Source organism: Vicia villosa, linkage group LG4 (genome assembly GCF_029867415.1).
Source record: "Vicia villosa cultivar HV-30 ecotype Madison, WI linkage group LG4, Vvil1.0, whole genome shotgun sequence".
Taxonomy (NCBI): Eukaryota; Viridiplantae; Streptophyta; class Magnoliopsida; order Fabales; family Fabaceae; genus Vicia; species Vicia villosa.
Window position 1 is genome coordinate 150926106 of NC_081183.1, and position 23909 is coordinate 150950014.

Genomic DNA, 23909 nt, shown 5'->3' on the forward strand with positions numbered 1-23909 from the left:
GCATATGAAGCATAAGCCAAGTTACTCGTCAGATGAGGTCCCTACAAGCAATCAATTGATATTCCACTGGATCACTCAAAGTTACCATTGTGGTGTCATATTCCAAAGTCAATCATGTTCATCTTCCTTCAACCCAGAGTTGATGATTTTTGTGTTCAACCCAGAGTTGATTTTCCCTTCATCTTTTAACTCCGAGTTAATTATCTTTTCCCTCTCACCCAGAGTTGACGGATATTGCATAATGTCTCCTGTTCCCACTCAACCCAGAGTTGACGGTTATCCTTTATCCTTCTCCCCACTCAACCCAGAGTTGACGGTTATCTTTTATTCTTCCTTCCCACTCAACCCAGAGTTGACGGTTATCCTTTATCCTTTTTCCCACTCAACCTAGAGTTGACGGTTATCTTTTGTCTTTTCCCACTCAACCCAGAGTTGACGGTTATCTTATTTCTTTCCCACTCAACCCAGAGTTGACGGTTATCCTTTATCCTTCTCCCCACTCAACCCAGAGTTGACGGTTATCTTATTTCTTTCCCACTCAACCCAGAGTTGACGGTCATCCTCTATTCAATCCAGAATTGATTATCCTTTTCCCACTCAACCCAGAGTTGACGGTTACCTTTTATTCAACCCAGAGTTGACGTTTGTCTTCTTTCTTTCTCACTCGACCCAGAGTTGACGGTTGTCTTTTGTCCTTTTTCCCACTCAACCCAGAGTTGACGGTTATCTTTTGTCTTTTCCCACTCAACCCAGAGTTGACGGTTATCTTATTTCTTTCCCACTCAACCCAGAGTTGACGGTCATCCTCTATTCAATCCAGAATTGATTATCCTTTTCCCACTCAACCCAGAGTTGACGGTTACCTTTTATTCAACCCAGAGTTGACGTTTGTCTTCTTTCTTTCTCACTCGACCCAGAGTTGACGGTTGTCTTTTGTTCAATCCAGAATTGATTCTTTTTTTCTCAACCCAGAGTTGATGGTTACCTTTTATTCAATCCAGAATTGATTAGTTCCTTTTTCCCACTCAACCCAGAGTTGACGGTCATCTTTTGTTTTTCTCTCAACCCAGAGTTGACGGTTATCTTTTACTCAACCCAGAGTTGACAATTATCTTTTATTCAACCCAGAGTTGATTATTGTCTTTCTTTCCCACTCAACCCAGAGTTGACGGTTATCCTTTGTTCAATCCAGAATTGATTATCATCCCCACTCAACCCAGAGTTGACGGTTATCTTTTACTCAACCCAGAGTTGACAGTTATCTTTTATTCAACCCAGAGTTGATCATTGTATTTCTTTCCCACTCAATCCAGAGTTGACGGTTACCCTTTCTCCTTCCCACTCAACCCAGAGTTGACGGTTATCTTTTCTCTTTTCCCACTCAACGCAGAGTTGGCGGTCATCTTTTGTCTTCACCCACTCAACCCAGAGTTGACGGTTATTCCCTAATTGTTCATCTTTCCTCTTTTGACCCAGAGTTGAATTACCTTCTCTCAACCCAGAGTTGACGGTTATCCCTTGTTCAATCCAGAATTGATTATCTCTTTTTCCCACTCAACCCAGAGTTGACGGTTATCCTTTATCCTTTTTCCCACTCAACCCAGAGTTGACGGTTATCTTTTATTCAATCCAGAATTGATTTTCTCTTTTTCCCACTCAACCCAGAGTTGACGGTTGTTTGCTGTCCTTTCCCACTCAACCCAGAGTTGACGGTTGTCTCTTTTCTTTTCCCACTCAACCCAGAGTTGACGGTTATCTTCTGTCCTTTCCCACTCAACCCAGAGTTGACGGTCATCCTTTGTTCAATCCAGAATTGACTTCTTTGCTTATCTTTCCCACTCAACCCAGAGTTGACGGTTATCTTTTGTCTTTCCCACTCAGCCCAGAGTTGACGGTTATCTTTTTACATTTCCCACTCAACCCAGAGTTGACGGATATCCTTATTTCAACCCAGAGTTGATCCTTTCCTCTTCCCACTCAACCCAGAGTTGACGGTTACCTTTTATTCAACCCAGAGTTGATGGTTATCTTTTCTTATTTCCCACTCAACCCAGAGTTGACAGTTATCCTTTATTCAATCCAGAATTGATTTCACCTTTTCCCTCTCAACCCAGAGTTGACGGTTACCTTCTTTCTTTCCCACTCAACCCATAGTTGACGGTTATCTTTTGTCTTCCCACTCAACCCAGAGTTGACGTTCATCATTTTTCTTCTCCCTCTCACCCAGAGTTGACGATTACCTTTTATTCAACCCAGAGTTGATCTTTTCTCCTTTCCCTCTCAACCCAGAGTTGACGGATGTTTCTAGTTTCTTTGTCTTTCAATCCAGAGTTGACGGATATTTCTTTTATTCTTTCCCACTCAACCCAGAGTTGACGGTTATCCTTTGTTCAATCCAGAATTGATTATTATCTTTTCTCACTCAACCCAGAGTTGACGGTTATCTTTTATTCAACCCAGAGTTGACGGTTATCTTTTGTCTTCCCACTCAACCCAGAGTTGACGGTCATCATTTTTCTTCTCCCTCTCACCCAGAGTTGACGATTACCTTTTATTCAACCCAGAGTTGATCTTTTCTCCTTTCCCTCTCAACCCAGAGTTGACGGATGTTTCTAGTTTCTTTGTCTTTCAATCCAGAGTTGACGGATATTTCTTTTATTCTTTCCCACTCAACCCAGAGTTGACGGTTATCCTTTGTTCAATCCAGAATTGATTATTATCTTTTCCCACTCAACCCAGAGTTGACGGTTATCTTTTATTCAACCCAGAGTTGACGGTTATCTCTTGTCTTTCCCACTCAACCCAGAGTTGACGGTTATCTTTTGTCCCTTCCCACTCAACCCAGAGTTGACGGTTATTCCTAATTGTTCATCTTTCCTCTTTCAACCCAGAGTTGAATTACCTTTTCTCAACCCAGAGTTGATGTCCATCTCTTGTTTTCAACCCAGAGTTGATGTTCTTACTTTTCGTTCTCAACCCAAATTTGATGTTCACCTCTTATTCAACCCCGAGTTGAATTCCCCCTTATTCTTCGACCCAGAGTTGACCCACTTTTCTTTTTCAACCCAAAGTTGATGTTCAGTTCATTTCTAACCCAGAGTTAATTTGTTCAACCCAGAGTTGACATTCCTCAATAAAACGACACCATCTTTCCCCCCAATGGATCCTATCTCTCATCAGGCAAATTTTCAGGTTCACTTGGTATTTAATCTTCTCCTACCTCGGATGCTCGAAAGGCTAACGCCAATCTCACTTTCAGATTTAAGACGATTAAATAGGGGCAGCTGTTGCAACCCAAAATTTGCCCATATAATTTTATTTTATTTCTAACTGGCTATTGCTTTAAAATCATTCGCATATTAGGCCATCAATAAAAAAAATCATACATTCATCAATAATTTGAAAATGAGATTAAGGATCTTGGATGTAAAGGATTTTATTTAGAGACTAAGGGTTTAAGCTCACAAAAGAGTAAATTGATTGGTTGGATCTCTTCGCATACAAGAGATCGTGGTTTAGGCATTATTCAAGGATTCAAAGTATGTTTTTATTCAAAGATGTCAAGTAGTTCTTATATCTCTAGCCCGTATGGTGATTATCTCAAGTTCAAGGGTGAAGCTTAAAGCCCATTTATCCAAGATTTATTCATGTTACAAGAAGGGAAACCAAAGAGAAAATAATTACACAAAAAGCCCAAGTTCATTTCAAAGAGTCTAATATCCATTACAAAGAACCAAACTACAAAAAAGGATCTCATAAAAACACTCCCAATCCTACTCTACTGTTTCTACAATTTCGAAGAGAAAAAAGAAATGATACATCACATTCATTACTATTATGCCAAACCATGCTTTGCCAACAAAAATGTTTCAATGCCTCCAATACATCAATACCAAGAGCCATTCCATGGTCTTCTAAACTTTAAAGCTCCATGAGTTATATTTGAACCTCGTCACGCAACGTGCAGCCCGCCAAATCCAGAACCTACAAAAACATAAAAGCTCCAGTCATAATTCTATCTACAGCCACACACACACCAAATACCCTGCATAAACTTAACCATCTCAGAATCATTACACAAACATACATTAGTTTGATACAAAAAGAAAACAGTCTCTACACTTACATAATTCAAACCAACATTCCTATAATCATATACAGCAGCCCCAATCCAATACTTGCAGCCATCCATAACCACAAAACGGAATCAGTTACTAACTGTCAGAATAACCAACTTCTAACAACCTAGTATATTCATAACTTCCCTAACCAATTTTTGTAACTAATCTGCAACAGAAAACTAGTTCCCTAACTAACTTCAAAAGTCAGTTACATATCCCTAACCAAAACTTAACTGAAATCAGGGAAAAAGACTAACCTTTCATTAGTATAAAATCTCAGAACTCCATCACTCTTGGCTTCTTCAACCATTCCTGAACCTTTCCTCCATCTTCACTTCTCCACTTCTCATTCTTCACCACTTGCTCTACCACCTTCAATCCCCCACTCTCTCTGAATTCACGCACCATTTGTCACAGATTCACCATTCATCATCTTCATCACCTTCTTCAATCTTGAAGACTCCTCAACATCTCTCAATCTTCACCCTTCTTCAACCTCATCTTCAATCATCAATTCAACGCAACTTCAATCCTCTCTTGTTACCCGCACAATTTCAGATTTCTGCTTCAACCTTCATAAACATCATTCTAATTTCTATTGAATCTTCATCTTCACGCTTCAATTTCATCATCTTCAAATCACCGATATCAATTCTGCAGCAAAGAGCTTTAACATTCTTCATCACCATAACCGTTTTCTCAAATTTCAATTATGCTTCAAACCTTCAACAGTCATCAATCCTCTATTGCTCTGCAAAATCATCGCCGCACAAGTTCACAAACCTCTCGATCTTTTTCTTCGATCCGCGACAGAGAAACAACCTTCAAGAACAACTCGCCATCAATACCACGCAGTGACTCCATAGTGATCTTCATTTTTTTGCGCTCTGCAACAATGGCGGAGTATCACCGCCAACATCTCGTCAACGAACGCAACTTTGTGAAGACGCAAGAGAATCTGAGATGAGATGAGATTGAAGATACCAAGACGAGAATGAGGCGGAGGGTCTGAATCGGAGACGAAGAGATGAGAGAATTGTTGTCTCGCGGTTGTTTCGTGACGGCGATTGAGAGGTTGATCGGAGAAGTTTATCCACGCCGCCGCCGTTGAGTGCTCGGAGATGAAGAGGAACAAGTCTGAACGTCACAAGCATGTAACCCTAAATTCTCCTTTGATGTCAATTATCCCTTTTTAATTTAATCTGAATGTTAATTAACATAAAGTTTGAGTTGATTGAATTACATAGAAATATTTGCATGATTAATATTAGTATAAAGTCTGAAGTAATTGATTTTGATTAGGGATTAATTAGCATGTTAATTGAAATAAAAATCTGGTTGGATCATTGGAAAACACTGGGCCACCCGAAAACTCAGTATTCATACCCCCTGGGCCCGTTACCTTCTCGTTTTTGCATAAAATTTCAATAACAAGTTCGGGCCGGTTCACTCTTTGCACCCCCAGGGCCTATAGTCTTTTTTTGTGAATTCTGAACAACAATAAATCTTGCTGGGCCAGACTCAGTGGGCTCAGCGCCCTTACTCCTCACACCCCTGTAATTTAGGTTTACACCCCCTGATTCCATTTTGTTTAATTGATTCATTTAGATTTTAATTAGTTTTTTTTGTTACTTCTTTTAGATGTTAAAAATACTGATTTTTCTACTATCATTTTTTAGACCTTAATAGAATTTTTGACATATAAAAATAATCATAAAAATACTAGTTTTTAGGCTATTTGTTTTTAGTCTTTTTTACTTGATTTGTAATTCAATTTCTCTCATAAAAATCAATATAAAAAATAATAGTACTTTTAATTCACTTTTGTGCTATATTTTGACTTGTTCTATTTCATGCTCTTGTACTATTTTCATGTATCCTACTTGTTGACTTCTAATTGTGATCTTTATTTTCATATTCTTTTATTCCTAACCTTAGGTAGAAACCATGATAACATTAGGTAGAAATTCCCTTCATACTTAGGCTAGTTTCTTTTCCTTTTCAACATTAAAACATCTAATAAATATCAAAATAAAATCCCTTTAAAAAATACAAAGAAAACACTTAATAAAACATTAATAAAAAAGTGAAAATCATTAAAAAGGGAATGGAAGCTTGAATCTCCCTTGCTTTAGGGAATCATTCGAGTGCTTGGATCTCCCTTGCTTTAGGGAACCATTCGAGCGTAAGTTCCCAACGTTAAAAAACACAAACCAAAGAGCAACTCGAGTCTCCCTTGCTTTAGGGTGCCACTTGAACGCTCAAACTCTTTTCTCTATCTCGCCTCCGAGGCATTCTTTAATCGGACACGTTATTTCCGCTCCATTCCCAGCTTAAGACTCCAGAGGTCGAGCAGCGGAGTGCGAATGTAACTTCGTCCACTAAAAAACACAAAAACAAACAAAACTAAAGAGCCGAACTACGGCGCTCTGATTCCTGAAAAGGATACGTAGGCATTAGGTCGCGGGGCCTAAGCGAGCACAACTATTTATAAACCTTATTTTCCCCGTGTTTCTTTTTCATCATTTGCATATATTCCCTCAGTAATTAAGCTTTAGATTTATACACCCTTAGAACAGAACAAATGTAAGTGGATACCATCGAGTACGATGGGCGCGAGGGGTGCTAGCACCTTCCCCTCGCGTAACCGACTTCCGTACCTTATCTCTGGTCGCAAGACCTTGTTCCTTCCTTATTATAGGTTTTCTGATATTCCTTTCCCTCTTTGGGATAAATATATTGGTGGCGACTCTGTTCACATTTCGCGAGCGTGCGACACCACTCACATGATATCAAGCTCACATCACATGCACAGAGTTTTAACACAACACACACCAAGAAGCATGTGACACAACCTAAAAGATATCATACTGACAAACCCAAAGAATATCATGCTGTTCCTCCTGTTACTTATCATGCTAAACCCAAGTTCAATCAGAACTTGAGGAAAACTAACAAGAAAGGACCCAAGAAATTGTGGGTACCTAAGGAGAAGATAATTTCTGTTGCAGATATCCTTAGCAGCAAAGAAGGCAAAGCACAAAATGTCATGGTACCTGGACTCTGGGTGCTCGCGACACATGACGGGAAGAAGGTCTATGTTCCAAGACCTGGTGCTTAAGTCTGGTGGAGAAGTCAAGTTTGGAGGAGATCAGAAGGGCAAGATTATTGGCTCTGGAACCATAAGTATTGGTAACTCTCCTTCCATAACTAATGTACTTCTTGTAGAAGGATTAGCGCATAACTTATTGTCCATAAGTCAATTAAGTGACAATGGTTATGATATGATCTTCAATCAAAAGTCTTGCAAGGCTGTAAGTCAGAAGGATGGCTCAATCCTATTTACAGGCAAGAGAAAGAACAACATTTATAAGATTGATCTTTCTGATCTTGAGAAGCAGAAGGTGACTTGTCTTATGTCTGTTTCTGAAGAGCAATGGGTCCGGCACAGAAAATTAGGACATGCTAGTTTGAGAAAGATTTCTCAGATTAACAAACTAAATCTGGTCAGAGGTCTCCCAAATCTGAAATACAAATCAGATGCTCTTTGTGAAGCATGTCAGAAGGGCAAGTTCTCCAGACCTGCATTCAAATCTAAGAATGTTGTCTCTTCCTCAAGGCCGTTAGAACTTCTGCACATTGATCTGTTTGGACCAGTCAAAACAGCATCTGTCAGAGGGAAGAAATATGGATTAGTCATCATAGATGATTATAGCCGCTGGACATGGGTAAAGTTCTTAAAACACAAGGATGAGTCTCATTCAGTATTCTTTGAATTCTGCACTCAGATCCAATCTGAGAAGGAGTGCAAAATCATAAAGGTCAGAAGTGATCATGGTGGCGAATTTGAGAACAGATTCTTTAAGGAGTTCTTCAAAGAAAATGGTATTGCCCATGATTTCTCTTGCCCTAGAACTCCACAGCAAAATGGAGTTGTAGAGCGAAAGAATAGGACTCTGCAAGAAATGGCCAGAACCATGATCAATGAGACAAATATGGCTAAGCACTTCTGGGCAGAAGCAATAAACACTGCATGTTATATTCAGAATAGAATCTCTATAAGACCTATTCTAAATAAGACTCCTTATGAATTGTGGAAGAACAGAAAGCCCACCATTTCATATTTTCATCCTTTTGGATGTGTGTGTTTTATTCTGAATACTAAAGATCATCTTGGTAAGTTTAATTCTAAGGCACAAAAATGTTTTATTCTTGGTTATTCTGAACGCTCTAAAGGCTATAGAGTATACAATACTGAAACATTGGTTGTAGAAGAATAAATCAATATCAGATTTGATGATAAGCTTGGTCTTGAAAAGCCAAAGCAGTTTGAGAATTTTGCAGATATAGATATTGACATATCAGAAGTTGTAGAACCAAGAAGCAAAGCTCCAGAAGCTGAAAGTCTCAGAAGCAAAGAATCAGAAGATCAAGTTGTTGCATCTTTAGAGAATCTCAGAATTTCTGAAGAGCCAACAGTCAGAAGATCTTCTAGACTCACTTCAGCTCACTCAGAAGATGTGATCCTTGGAAAGAAAGATGATCCTATCAGAACTAGATCATTTCTAAAGAATAACAATCAGAAGTAGTGATCAGAATCAGAAGATGAAAAGCTTTATTCAGTGCAACACAGCTGTCATCAAGAGTATTCTGATGGTGAACACGTGTATGTACGGTTGGTAAAAGCGTGAGTTAATCTGATGGGACGCCGCCCTAGGTAACAGTGTTAAATCATTTCATTTACCATAATCTCTCATCTAACGTCACTCATCATTTAATGCAATTGATTTCATTTGATTCTGTAACTGTTCATTCTCATAACTTTATTGCATTCATTTTCAAATCCGTCTCTATAAATACAATTCAAATCATAACGTTTATCTTTTTCGCTCCCATTCTCTCTTTCTTCTTGCATGCATTTTTGCAACCTTTTTGGTCTTTTCTCAAACCCTAAGCGAAAACCCAGAAATTGTCTTTCAAATCTCTGTACTGTTTCAATGGCCGCTTCATCATCTCACAATGTTGGCTCATCTGTCCCTCTCCATCTGCAAGAAGAAGATCAGCAAATCACTCCGGTTATTGCCTGTTCTATTTCCAAAAAGGAGTTTGAAGTTATCTGTGAACTCATGGTAGATTTTGATAGCATCGAAGAACATGAATATCATCTTAAAGAAGATATCATTTTTCAAGGATGGACTTGTTTGTTTGCTGAGTTCTGTGGACCGGTCTACCCAGATCTTGTTAAGGAATTTTGGGTGCATGCAGTTGTTGCCCCTAAATACATTTTGTCTTTCGTCCATGGGAAGTTTGTGGTCGTTACTGAGAACATTCTGAGAATGATGTTCGATCTAAGAAACCCTGAGGGTGCTTATGAAATTGATCAAAGGGCTGATTGGGATGAAGTGTTGTCTACCCTTTACACAGACGTTAAGGAGACAAAGCGTGTCAAGGACATGAAAGACCTCTACAAAATCTGGACCAAGATTCTTCTGGGGTGTTTCTATCACAGGAAAGGAACACATGCTGCAGATTTCGTCAACAATGAGCACAAATACATTCTGTATTGCATTGCCACTAAGAAGAAGGTTGATGTTATCTACATAATCTTCAATCACATGTGGAATGCTGTGAGGGATTCCAGAAATGCCTTCAGAGTAAAGAAGTGTACTATTATTCCTTTTGGAAGAATCATTACAAACCTTCTAGTTCATTCCAAGATAGTTGAGGAATTGGAAGCTGAAGGTACCATCAAAGATCTGGCTGTCAATACTGGAAGTTGCTTGAATGCTCTCACCTTGAGAAAGATGAATGTTATTGATACTATCATCAAAACCCCTCAGCCTCTTCCTGGAGCAAGAAGCAGAATAGATCCTATTCTTGCTGACTTTGAAACCTTCTTCAGAAGTGAGGTGCCAGAAGTCAGAACTAGATATCTGAAGTCACTCAAAGAAGATGAAGGAGTAAAAGATCAAGAAAAAGGTGCTCCTGCTAAAGAAGGTCGCAGGAAAACTTCTACTTCTAGGGCTGCTGCCTCAGAAGATGTTTCAGAAGCTGCTCCTGAAGCTGCTGTGAAGAAGGAAAGAAGAACTAAGAGAAAATTTGATCTTCCTTCTGATAATCAGGTGAAGGTAATTCAGAGTGTAGTTGATGCTACTATCGTTGAGAAAACTGTTCCAGAAGAAGTTGTTGCTGAAGAAGTTCAAGTTGTTTCAATTGCAACTAAGAAGAATGTAAAGGAGACTGCTGAGAAGAAGAAAAAGAAGAAGTTGAATAAAAATGTTGAAATTTGTATAGCTGTTGAGAAGAAGAAGACAAGAAAAAGAAAATTAATATTAAATGCCTCTAATGATGATGAGGATGTTCAAGAAGCAGTGAATCAGCAAGTTAAAATATCTCAAGGACCAACAACTCAAGCAGTTGAAGGTCAGAAGGTTGTTGATAGTAAGAAGGAAGCTCGTGAGTCTACCAGAAGAAGAGAAATATCTCTTGGAAAGGATAAGATTGTGGAAGAGCATAAGAGTAAGAAGCAGAAGAAGCTTGAGGCTGTGTTTGAAGCTGTTCAGAAGGTATCCAAAGGTATTCATCTCTCTGAACCTGATTTTGTTCCCACTTTACGTTCAGAAGTTGCATCAATAGATGTCGCTCAAACCCCTGAACCAGTAAATCAACCAGAAATAGCCCCATCAGAATCACCCATAAAAGTCCATGTTCTCACACCTCCTTCCTCTCCTATTACCAAAAACCTTACTCCTCCTCCCTCACCCATCAAAAACGCTCCCATTCCTTCATCTCCACCCACATCCAACCTTGCTTCTGACCAGGCCCTAGGAAACTCTGTTCTTGATATACCACCCCTACAAACTCTCTTTCCACCTCACACAAATATATCCACTTCTCAACCACCTCCTCATGCACACTTTGAATCCATTCCTTCCACCTCTCAAAACAACCCCTCTGGTTCGGGTCTTCCAGATTCTGCATCACATGAGCAATTGCTCAGTGACTGCAACTACACTCCCAAGCCTCGTCCTGAAGCTGAGATGGTAGTGTTAGATTCTGAGAATGAAGCAGAATCATATTTTCGGTTGGATAGAGAGCCTCAACCCTATTCTGTCCCTAACCCTGTTTCTCCCATAACCAAAATAAAATCCCGCCGAGAGTACCCTATTGGTGTAAATTTTGAAATGATAAAGAGGAATCTCAGAAGAGTCTTTGATACTCTCAGAATTGTTGAAAGTTCTGGCTTGAATGATGTTGCTATGCGAAAGTTCTGGAGAATCTTCCGAAGAAAAACAGATGCTTGTTTTGAAGAACTTCAGGAAATTTGTGTAGAAACTGCTCCACGCCCTTGTGGAATTCTGAGGAGTTATGAAGACTTCTGGTTCAGTCGTCTCGGAGGGAGATATATTCTTGAAGAGAATTTGTTCACTGATGAACTTGAGGAAGCAAGAATTGCTGCAACAATGGAAGCTAACCCTTGCAGAGATATTGTGGTCTGGAGACATCAGTATCCAGTTCTGACTGGAGACTTCAAATTCTTGTTTGACTTGCTGAGGGCAAATCCTTCTGAGGAAGACTCAAGCTTGGTCATTCCAGAAGTTGCTGATCCTCCAGAAGTTGAAGGTCCTTCTGCTCCAAGGAATCTAGCTGCCATTCTTCAGGCTCTTGAGAATGGAGATTCTGAGGTGCCTGCTGCAGAGTATGGAGATGCTTCTATGGAAGAAGCAGATGCTGAAGATCATCCTGCTAACAGTATTCCTGTTGAGGAAAATCAAGGTGATGATCTGATCATGGCTGCGGTTCAGAATGCTATCCCTCTGGACAGAAGTTGTGAAGCTTCTTCTGATGAACCTTCTCGTCTCGCAAGGACTCTGGAAGTTATTCAGAAGAACCAGGCTGAGCTATCTTCTCGCATGGATGAGCAACGCACGATCAATGCTGAATTCCGCACCTTCATGGAGAGGCAGACTGAGAGCAACAATGGGATTCATGACATGCTGGCCAAGATCATGTCCAAGCTAGGGCCATCTTAGTCTTTGAGTCTTAGTTGTTTTCCTTGTTTGCTGCATCTGTTTTCCTAGCATCGCTCTTGTACTTCTGTTAATTTCTCCTTGCTATCAATGAAAACTATCTTTTCTTCTCTCATATTGTTTGTCTTGTTTTTTCATCTGAATCTTTTATGTTTTTGATGTTATGACAAAAAGGGGGAGACAAATGTGATAAATGATCTGATTTATTTATCAGTTGCTGGGAGAAAGGCTCCACATCCACATTTCTAACAGAACTTGCAAAGTTCTATGTCTTTGAGTGTTTTGCAGGAATTGAAGATCCTCTTTAAAGCTCAACATGAGAAGCAGAGACATGGGGAAAAGCAATTCTGTATAGAAACAAGCTCATGGAACTTGAAGCAACACTACAAGAAAATTGGTAGATTGCGACGGTTAATTTGGCTGGTTACGACGGTCAAAACTGCCGCAATTTACTATCTACGACGGTTGTTGTACCGTCGTAGAAACGTGTGTCCCCAAGCTGTTTCGCGACGGTTGTCAAAACCGTCGTTCTCACTCACGACAGGTAGGGAACTGACGTAATCTAAATATTGCGACGGTTACCAACCGTCGTGAATTTTCATTTGATTTTTGTTTTCATTTTTTATCGCGACGGTTCAAACCGTCGTGAATTTTAGTCTAATTTTTGTTTTCTTTGAAGATTGCAACGGTTCAAACCGTCGTGAATTTATTTCTTGTTTTAACTGCTATTGTGACGGTTTAAAACAACCTGCGGGGGGTTATAACCCCCGCAAAAATGATGAATTTTAAAAAAAAAATCAGAATAAGAAAATTTCACATCTTTTATTATATCAATAACCTTCATTTTGTCTTCATTTTGTCTTACTTGAGTACAAACATTACTTTTTGATATTGAACTAAATTAAGAAAAAAAGTATAACACCCTAAAATCTTGATTTAACAACTCTGCAATACTGAACGAACATCATTCCGAACTGAAGATCACACCACAGCTGAACCAAATGAACACCCTCCAATACTGACCGGAGATCATTCCACATCTCTTTCCTTTTTACTGTTAGCTCAGATTCGATCGAGTATAAACCCCACACCCAAGCTTGAATATCCTAATTTTACCAAAAAAGAGAAATCGTATTTTAGTATAACACATTTACCTGTATATAGAAAAGAAAAAAAATCCCCAAGCAATTAGCATATGCATATTTGTTTGCAAAGTGTCCTTCCATATTGCATGTATATAGAAAAGAAAAAAATCTAACAGAATATGTGCTATAGTTAAATTAGTCAAACAACATCTTCGTTGCAGTATGATAATATCATTACCTATTGACTACGATTTACAACGCCAACATAGCCAAGTCGGAGGTGAATAACATTTCCTTGTAACAGATTTATGACATCGGTACCTTTGTCCATGATATCCAACTTCATAGCAAAAATATATGTGTCTAACACTGTCAGAATGACTCATCCATAGAAACCCACCATGAGTTCATGACATATCAACACAATTTCAACAAACCAACACATGCAATCTTGGCATAACACTAAACAACTATAGAGACATACAAACTACTTCAAGCTACTTCTGTTTCAGCAGCAAAAAAATGGTTGCAAGACAAAACCACAAAGTTTCAAGGAAGAAGATTGATATACAAATACAAATTCAATATATAAGAACTAAGTAATCAACTCATGTAGAATTTTAACTCATAGAACGAAGAAGATGCTGAACTTACTACTATATATATTTAAGTAATAAATAAATAGTTAAGATTTTGTTATGTCAGAACCTAGTTTTGTGTTTTGGAGTTCTTGAGTTAATGACAATATCAATGTTTGATACATATCATTTTTCTTGCAAACTCGAAATTTCAAAAACCAATTATCTTCCTTAAAACAAGAACAATAGAAGTAAATACAAGCATGAAACTGAAATGAGAACCCTAAATAATCAATAACTAATAACTAGACCATAAAAATTTAAACTACTATGTACCTCAAATGAAAACCCCAAAACTCTGCTCTGATTAGAGATGAGTATAAACACCTTGAGACTCAAACACTCGAAAAATAGAATCAATTAACGAAGGTTTTGCAATTTATGAAGGGACTGTTTGCGATTTGAAGGGCTTGCGATTGGCGGAAAATTCCAACAATAAAAGGATTCGCAGATGAATCGATTGAGAAGTGTTTTCTAGGATTCCCGAGTAAGCCGAAAGGGGTTTGAAATTGGTGAATCGATTGTTCAAATTTTCGCGAGTTTTGAATTTGTTGTTTGTGATATAGGGTTTGCGTTCCTCTTTCCTAGTGTGCATACGAAAGTTGAGATTCCAGATGAATGAATGTTGAATTTCTCTTTCTTGAATTTTGCTAAAAATATTATTATAAGATTGTAGCATGAAAATCCTGTTGTTTATATTAACGATAATGGATATTATAGAAAATGAGCATAATTATTTTTTTTATCACATGCTTGATTGTATTCGATAAAAATTAAATTACTAATATTATTTTATTATATATTTTAAATAAATTATTAATGATGTGATATGATATATATACAAATGATAAAATGATCAGCGTGACAATAGTTAGTTAATTTTTTTAAAAAAACTAAATTAATTTTCATATTTTTTAATAATAATGTTTATTCTTTATAAATTGTTAACTTTTATATTATAAAACTAATATGATTTTTTATGGTGATTCAAATTAATGGTGGTTGTTTTGATGGTGATTCGCAGTGACGACGTGAGTGACTGAGAGAAATGTTTTGATAGTGATTCTCCGTTGAGTGTGAGTGGTCTTTGATGGTGATTCTGAAAAAGAAGAGAATAAAAAACATAAAAAGTGGATTCAGTTTTAGCTCAAAAGGTGCATTCAGAGATGACGACGGGTGAAATCATCGTCGCGAATTTTTTATCCGCGTGTGAAGGGTAAGGGTGACGACGGTAGGTTCACCGTCGTGCCCTTCGATAACTATTTTGTAATTGTGGACGACGGTAGGTTCACCGTCGTGAATTTTGATAATTTTAAGTAAGTGGGTGCGACTGTTGGTTTACAGTCGCGACCTTTAATGAGTTTCTAGCAAGTGTTATTTGGTTTGGTTGGCGACGGTTAATGTACCGTCGTAACATATGAATTAGGGCGGTTTTTAAACCGTCATAAAATGATTTCTAGGGCGGTAGTTGTATAACCGTCGTTATATTTAATACTTTTAAAAAAATGTAAGGACGGTAGGTGTATACTGTCGTAACACGCGTCTCTATATTAGAGTTACGACAGTTATCAAGTCACTGTCACAATTTTTGTGTCGTAAAACCTTAATTTTCTTGTAGTGCAAGCTGAATGCTACAAAGCTTCAAGATCAGAAGCAAGAAGGAAGAATGTTCTGATATTCTAATGATAGAATATGCTTTAACACATTCTTATTCCTTATATGTTCTGATGCATGTATTTTTTTTGTTATAAAATATGCTCTGTAACATTACTTGTGTTTGCTGTGATACATAATTATATGTTCTGACACATATTTTATGTTCTGATTCATTCATGCTGACTTTTGTCGTTTAGTTTGTTCTGTAACATTTCAGGATGTAGAGATGCTTCAATGATGCTCTGGTACATTCAATAATGTTCTGATACAATCTAGCATGCAATGATTCAAGAAGAAATTCATGCTCTGAAGCTGTTCAATGGAAGCAAGAATCAGAAGCTGAATGTTCTGAAGATCGAAGAAATTCAAGTTCTGAAGCTGTCCAATGGAAGCAAGAATCAGAAGCTGAATGTTCTGAAGATCGAAGAAATTCAAGTTCTGAAGCTGTCCTACGGAAGCAAGAATCAGAAGCTGTGAATGTTCTGAAAGATCTAAGCATATGTGATTGTCTCAACTGAAATGGAAAATACTCAGGGAAGTCCTTTATTTATAAAATTCTTCCAGTATTTATTTCAGGGGGAGATTATTTATCTCAGGGGGAGATTGTTAATCTCAGGGGGAGACATATTCACACACTATGTTTATATGCTTATGCTATAACTGTGTAATTGTCTTTAGCCGTCTGATATTCTGATCGCAAATTCATATCATTTATGTATGTTTTTGTCATCATCAAAAAGGGGGAGATTGTTAGAACAAGATTTGTTCTGATCAATATTCTTAGTTTTGATGATAACAAGTATATGAATTTTGTATGAGATAATGTGGTACTCTAATACTATGCAATTTCCATTTCAGGAATTATATAAAGAGTATGTGTAACGCCCCAGACTGCTTTCGGGATGATCGACTGACCCCACAAACCAACACAAGTCTTTTCAGCATGCTTTGACCTCACTCGCACGCTTTCCGGGAAACTTCCCAGAAGGTCACCCATCCCAATACTACTCCAAGTCAAGCACGCTTAACTGTGGAGTTCTTATTGAACGGGCTCCCGAAAAGAAGATGCATCTTGTTGGTATAGGTAGTACCCATCAATCCTTATAAGCTTTCCTTCAACCATGCAGTCCCATACCTGCACGGCCTCAGGATCCCTCTCATTCCGATGTGGCGACCACCCTAGCCCCCATTGGCCTCAGGTGTTCCATGCGGTGCAACCACCCCTCGCCTTCTTCGGCCTCGGGTGTTACATGCCCACCAGCTTCCGCATGGTTCGTCCTCGAACCACATCGTACTGGGAGAGGTCTGGCTCTGATACTATTTGTAACGCCCCAGACTGCTTTCGGGATGATCGACTGACCCCACAAACCAACACAAGTCTTTTCAGCATGCTTTGACCTCACTCGCACGCTTTCCGGGAAACTTCCCAGAAGGTCACCCATCCCAATACTACTCCAAGTCAAGCACGCTTAACTGTGGAGTTCTTATTGAACGGGCTCCCGAAAAGAAGATGCATCTTGTTGGTATAGGTAGTACCCATCAATCCTTATAAGCTTTCCTTCAACCATGCAGTCCCATACCTGCACGGCCTCAGGATCCCTCTCATTCCGATGTGGCGACCACCCTAGCCCCCATTGGCCTCAGGTGTTCCATGCGGTGCAACCACCCCTCGCCTTCTTCGGCCTCGGGTGTTACAGTATGCACAAAATCAGCGCAAGAAGCACTGACTCAGAAGGTTCAGCATGCAACATCAGAAGATGGTCTGGCAAGACATCAGAAGATGGTCAAGCAGAATCAGAACATGGGTCTATGGAAGCATCAGAAGAACTTGAGATCAGAAGCAGAAGCACTGAAGTTCTCATGGTATCACGCTTAGAAGCACTTCAAGGTCAGAAGACAAGAAGATGCTCTGCACCAAGCTGTTTGAATCTGATGACATTCAAACGTTGTTACACAAACATCAGATCAGAAGCAAGTACTAGACTGGCAGGCTACTCTGACTGACAAAAGGAACGTTAGAAGCTATTAAAGGCAATGTCAGTAGACACAGCGAAAACAAGGCTCGAGGTAGTTGACAAAAGAGTGAAACATTAAATGCAATGTTGTACGGAATACGCAAAGCATTAAATGCTCCCAACGGTCATCTTCTCAAATGCCTATAAATATGAAGTTCTGATGAGAAGCAAGGTTACAAGTTACGAATTACAAACTCTGAACCAACTTGCAGAAACGCTGTCAAATTCAAAAGCTCTCAAACTTCATCATCAAACTCACTACATTGCTGTTGTAATATCTTAGTGAGATTTAAGCTTAAACTTAAGAGAAAATCACAGTTGTGATAATAGCTTTATAAGAAGCATTGTAACTCTTAAAAGAATTTGTTTACATTAAGTTGTAAGAACTAGAGTGATCAGGTTGTTGATAAGTATACTCTAGAAAGTCTTAGAAGGTATCTAAGCAGATTGTTCCTAGAGTGATCAGGTTGTGATCAGTATACTCTAGAAGACTTAGCAGTTGGCTAAGTGGAAAACCATTGTAATCTCGTGTGATTAGTGGATTAAATCCTCAGGTGGGGTAAATCACTCCAAGGGGGTGGACTGGAGTAGTTTAGTTAACAACGAACCAGGATAAAAATCTTTGTGCAAATTGTTTTTATCTTACAAGTTTTAAAGCTACACTTATTCAAACCCCCCTTTCTAAGTGTTTTTCTATCCTTCAATATATACTTTCATCGCACTCAATTCTTACATATATGAATGCTAATAAAAATACCAAAAGGCGCAAAGACGAAAAGGAAAAACATATGTTCCTGTTTGATAAAGTTCTATCCACCTCCTAAGAGCACTCATGAGAACAACCTTACTTTAGATTCTAAAAATTGAAAATAACAAAAAGCAACTTCCCTTAAGTTTGATAACACTAATTTATATCATATATTTGACTTGATTTACATACATATTGCTAGTACTTTTATTCGATTTAATTACTTTATTTTAGTAATATGCTGGTATTTTTGATGTTTCAAGTATTATGTTCGTGTTGAGAACTATTTGTCAAAAGAAGAAGAAATAGAGAAAAATCAATTTAAAAGACAAGTAAAAATGGAGGTGAAGCATTAGTAAAGAATGGAGGTGCGAAGAGCAACTGGCCCAGCCCAAAGGAGTGAGCACGTGGCCCACTCAAGCAAGTGAGACGTCCGTCTCACAAACCTCCCCACTATGTCACGAAAGACGCACGTCTTGGGCTTAGTCCACGAGTGGAGACATCCGTCTCCCACTCACTCTCCCACGTCATCAAAACGTCATCAAGACTGAATCAAAAGTGGAGACCCCCGTCTCCACTATCTCCTAAGAAGACGCACGTCTCCTACATTCTCTCCCAATTCCAAAACCACTACATTCGTGGAGAAAAAGAAAGAAACATGAAGACTAAAGGGGGAGACGTCCGTTGCAAACCTATACCTATAAATACCACATGAATAGCACATGAAAAGGGTCCGAATTTCTGCAAGAGCAAGCTGCTGTTTTTATTTTCTGCTTTCATTATTTTCTTTGCAATTTAATTCCCGTCTGTTCTTTTCTCACAACAATTTCTACACCAGAAATTGTTGTGAACCTTCAATAGATCTAACCTTACGTTAGATTTAGTTTTAATTCCTTGTTTTTATTATTTTCGCAGAATAATTTCTGAAGAACGATCCAACCGACCTGTGGTGGAAGTTCAAGTACTCGAAAATTTCAAGCTTTAATTAATTCAGATTTATATTATTGAGGTTTCTGTTTACCGCTTTAATTATTACTATTGCATGATATATTGTATGTCAATTAATATGCCTAAGATTATGAACCAAATTTATTTATGCATGTTTAACCGTATCAATATGTCTGGCTAATTTAATTAAGATATCGGTATCTAAAGTAATTTAACCGAAGGGATTCGAAATAACTTGGCTTAAATATGTTTCATTAAATATCACTCATTTCTGGTTTTGTGTCTAATTAAATATGCTAAAATTATAAAATCAATTGAGCGAGAGTTTGAGATTTTAGAACTGATAAAGGTTAAAATCAATAGAGCGAGAGTTTAAGATCTTTAACTGGATAGTAGACATAGAACATTAGTTTTAAGGACAGCGAGAGCGTATTAAAACCAATTAGAATTTATTTATTTTCAAAAAGTGTTTTTAAACCCGACGCGGGACAGCGAGAGCGTACGTTAGGGAATACTAGCATGATCCAAGTCAACAGAGCGAGAGTTTGAGTTTAGGAGATTTAGGTAAATAACCTCTTCATGAAATGAGCATTTTATCAACTGTGATGTTTTCAAAAAGCTTTTCTAAATCTAATGGGATGGCGAGAGCGTACATTATGAGTTAGGATAGTAGTCTAAATCAACAGAGCGAGAGTTTAAGAGGAGGAATTTTAAATAACATAGTTAATAGAGATTTTTAATTAAATGAGAACCATAGCCAATGGAACTTCAGATCACCTAAGTTAGACGAAATACATACTGATATCTGTTTATTATTATATTCTTACAATTAAGACTTTAATTTTCCCTTTAGAAACAACCAAAGTATCCTTAGCCTTAGCTTTACATAGTAACCTTAGATAACGGTAGGTCGATTCATAGTCCCTGTGGATTCGATATCTTTTAAAACTACAGTACACGACTGTGCACTTGCAGTCATCAGATTAATAGACACGTAAAGTCGCGATCACTTAACATAAGTAATACACAACAACACAAACTAACATTTCTAAGTTACGTGCATGAATAAAGTGAGTTACATACCGAAAACATGATGAAGAATATACGACAATGGTGTAGAAAGCTTCATTTGAGTTTCGTAGTCTTTCCTTCATTTCAAACTTTGTTGGTGGTTCAATAGCGTTAATGGAATTCATAGGGAAGAAATGAAGTTTTGAATACGGACATGTGCTGGAAGTGAAGATGTTTCGAACACGTATATGTGTTGGAAGAAATGATGTTTTAAAAACAGATGATGGAAGAAGAGTTTAGAAATATGTTTACGGTGTTTCGGTGAAGAAGATCAAAATCCCCTAGGATATGTTCGATTTAGGGACCATTTGATTTCACAGAAGAAATGAACATGAAAGTAAAGTTGAAAAATAAATGAAAGTTGGAGTTTAGTTTTGAAAAATATCTGAAATTTTTTTCTCTGTTGGAATAGCCAACCGAAAGAATAGATAATTAAAAAAAATACATCGTCATATGAAATACAAAATTGGGATTTTCTTTTGGTTAGAACTCATAACCGAAAAAATAAGTATCATAAAAAGAAGAAAAAAAACATCATTTAAAATACAAAGTTGATTTTTTTTTAATTAAAACTCTCAACCGTAAGAATAAATGAATTAAAAATAATAAAAAAGGCGCTAAATAAAAAAATATAAATATAAATATAAAAGTGATTCATAGTCAATGTGAAATGACATTTACATTTTTTTTATTTAAAAGTAAAGACACTAATTAACTAAGGATAGGAGGCTAAGTAGCACAACACCCTAATAGCCACAACATAAAGTTAATCAAAATTAAAAGCAGGTTAAATAAGTAGTTTATAATAAGGGTATTTAAAATCAAATCAGTCAATAAAAATCTGTAAATTAAATCAAATTAAAAATCGGAAAAAAAAAATTAGTTCGGATGTGTTCGAGTCATATTTTAACAAAATCGTGCGATTCGGTTCGATTTGTAGTTTGTATTTTGCAAACCGAATCAAACTACATTATGTTACAACTCAAATTTCACTAAACTCACATCCAACCAAAACATAAATCTATTATGCATTACCTTACGATTACGAACGATTTTCTCCTCCTCACACATATGCATTATGTTACAGCTTACAGTTTTAATTCCAGTCTTCTCAAATTTCTCCTAGGAATATGCCTTCTTCTCCAAATACATATTTTAAATAATCTCTTCTTCTCTAATTTCTGCTATCTTATATTTTTTTCTTTTTCACATTCTCATTTTTAGATTAATATTCTCTCTTTCACTTTCGTTTTTATCGCACATTTTCTTCTCTAATCTCTCATTTCTTTTTTTTTCATCTTCGCTAATCTCTCGTCTCCTCTATTTTATTGTTTTTATATTATTTTTGATAATGTTTTATGCTATTGATTTATGTTTATTATTTCATTTTTGTCTAATATAATTTTTACATATTAAATGAGAAGTTGTGGTCCAAATAAGATAAATTTTATTGTTATTTGATAGTGTATGAATGACTAAATACAAAGTTATATTGTCATCTATATGTATATGTATGACTCGATAAATTTTTTGAAAAAAACTGAACCAACCGAACTAAAACAAACCGCAATTTATTTGATTTGAGTTGGTTCGGTTTTATTTTTAAAAGTCAACCGAAGCAAACCAAACCACATATTTTTCTCTTACAATTCAGATGATTTTTTGCGTCAAAACCGCTCAAACTGCACCGTAAACACCCCTAATTTATAAATACTAAAATATACATAAATATTACCTAACTGTTTGAATTTTTCACCCGTAACAACTTTGTATTGATTTTAATTATAATATAAACTTTATTTATTAAAATATTTTTATTAATTAATACTGATAATTAATATAATACTTTAATAATTTAAATATGATAATTTAAAGTGTATTAATCAAATAATTAATAAATATTACATTATCATTTCTAAATACGCAAGTTATTTAAAATATTGTAAAAAAAAAAAAACTTAAAATAAGAAAGGGATTACATTAGACATTTTGTAATATTGCCTAATATACTACACATTAAAAAAACTGTAATATTTAATTAAATATTATTTTCTTCTTTTATATTTACTGATTACTAATATTAGTTTATCTGTTCTAATACTTTATCTTTTTTAAATGTTTTATATTAATGTCAACATTTTTTTTGGCAGCAGTTATAGGTAAGATACTCGATTCATACTGTTAGAATATTAATTTTTTTGAGAAGTTTTACGCATAATGTCATTTATCCATTATATTGTTTAAAAACAATACTCGGTTTTTTTTTAAAAAAAAAATATGTGTTAAATTCCTACTTTCAACTTTCAATCAATTATATTTTTAACAAACTTAAACTTATGATACTTATGCTTTGATACATAAGATTGAAAAATGAAAACACTAATATTCAATATTTAAAATAAATAAAAGACTAAAACTATTTAAAAAATTTAATTGTAATTTAAATATACATATTGTTTCTTATATAATATTTTGATACCATACTCTTAATTTCCTATTTTTCCTCTTATTTTTAATTGAACCCACATCAAAACTAAAGATGATGTGGTAACTTTTTTATCTAACATAGCAACAATGCATTGTTAAAGTAGTAGCCACATCACTCTTTTTTATCTATTTATAAATATTAAGTATTTATTAATAATTTTGTAAATATAAATTATTTATTATATATTTTAAAAGTTATTATCTACTATTTATTGATTAAATAATAGGGTTAATGAATTTTTTGGTCCCTCTAAATATTGGAGATTTCGTTTTTAGTCCCTCCAAAATTTTCCTTTAAGAAATCGTCCCTTCAAAAATTTTCGTCTAAACTATTGGTCCCTAACGTCAAATTTGCTAGAGATTAGCTACGACTTTAGCCACCGATTAGCTACGAAATTTGACGTTAGGGACCAATAGTTCGGAAGAAAAATTTTGAAGGGACGATTTCTTGAAGGAAAATTTTGGAGGGACTAAAAACGAAATTTGAAATATTTAAAGGGACGAAAAAGTTCATTAACCCTAAATAATATTAACAAATAATTTGGTGTCTTTTTCTTTTGCTTTAAAGTTTCAATGAATATTAGTGATTGATCATTATTCTAGCCAATCTCTATTTCGCACTTCAACACCATATATGAATTTGGTGAATAAAATTAAGATGAAGAAGAAAACAAAGAACAATTTGTGACGGTGTTAGATGTTGGTTGTTCTCTTTTCTTCAAAGAGATTTTAATATATATCATGTTCATTGTAATTTGAGGATCCTCTCATCTTTGCTGTAACTAAATATTTTTATGTATTATTTTGAGTTTGAAATTTTGTGATAAAAATGTGAATCAGAAGTCTTATGTTAGTTAGAAAAGTGAATGTGTAAAATAGTTAGAGGACTTATAAATCTAATGCTTTGTTTTATGTGAAGATGTGTCTCAATCACTTGTGTGGTTACTCCCATCATAATCAAATAATATTTTTTTGAATGGCAATGACCCAAAATATTGTCAAAGGAGATGATTCAATTAAGTTACCAGCTCTATGTCAAAAGTCTTCTAGACAAGGTGATGTTCATGTGAAAATGTCTAGTTGTTAAGATGATTGTCAACGACAATACAA

The 23909-nt window shown here is 36.4% G+C and overlaps 1 long non-coding RNA gene across 1 annotated transcript; it reads right to left on the reverse strand.

Annotated features, from left to right (window-relative positions):
* Positions 1-12931: 12931 nt before the first annotated feature.
* On the reverse strand, positions 12932-14535 carry LOC131599938 (uncharacterized). Its single transcript, XR_009282949.1, has 3 exons — positions 14151-14535; positions 13475-13576; positions 12932-13257 (listed from the first exon to the last, which is right to left on the reverse strand). It is a non-coding gene; the product is annotated as an uncharacterized LOC131599938 (long non-coding RNA).
* Between the last annotated feature and the right edge of the window lie 9374 nt (positions 14536-23909).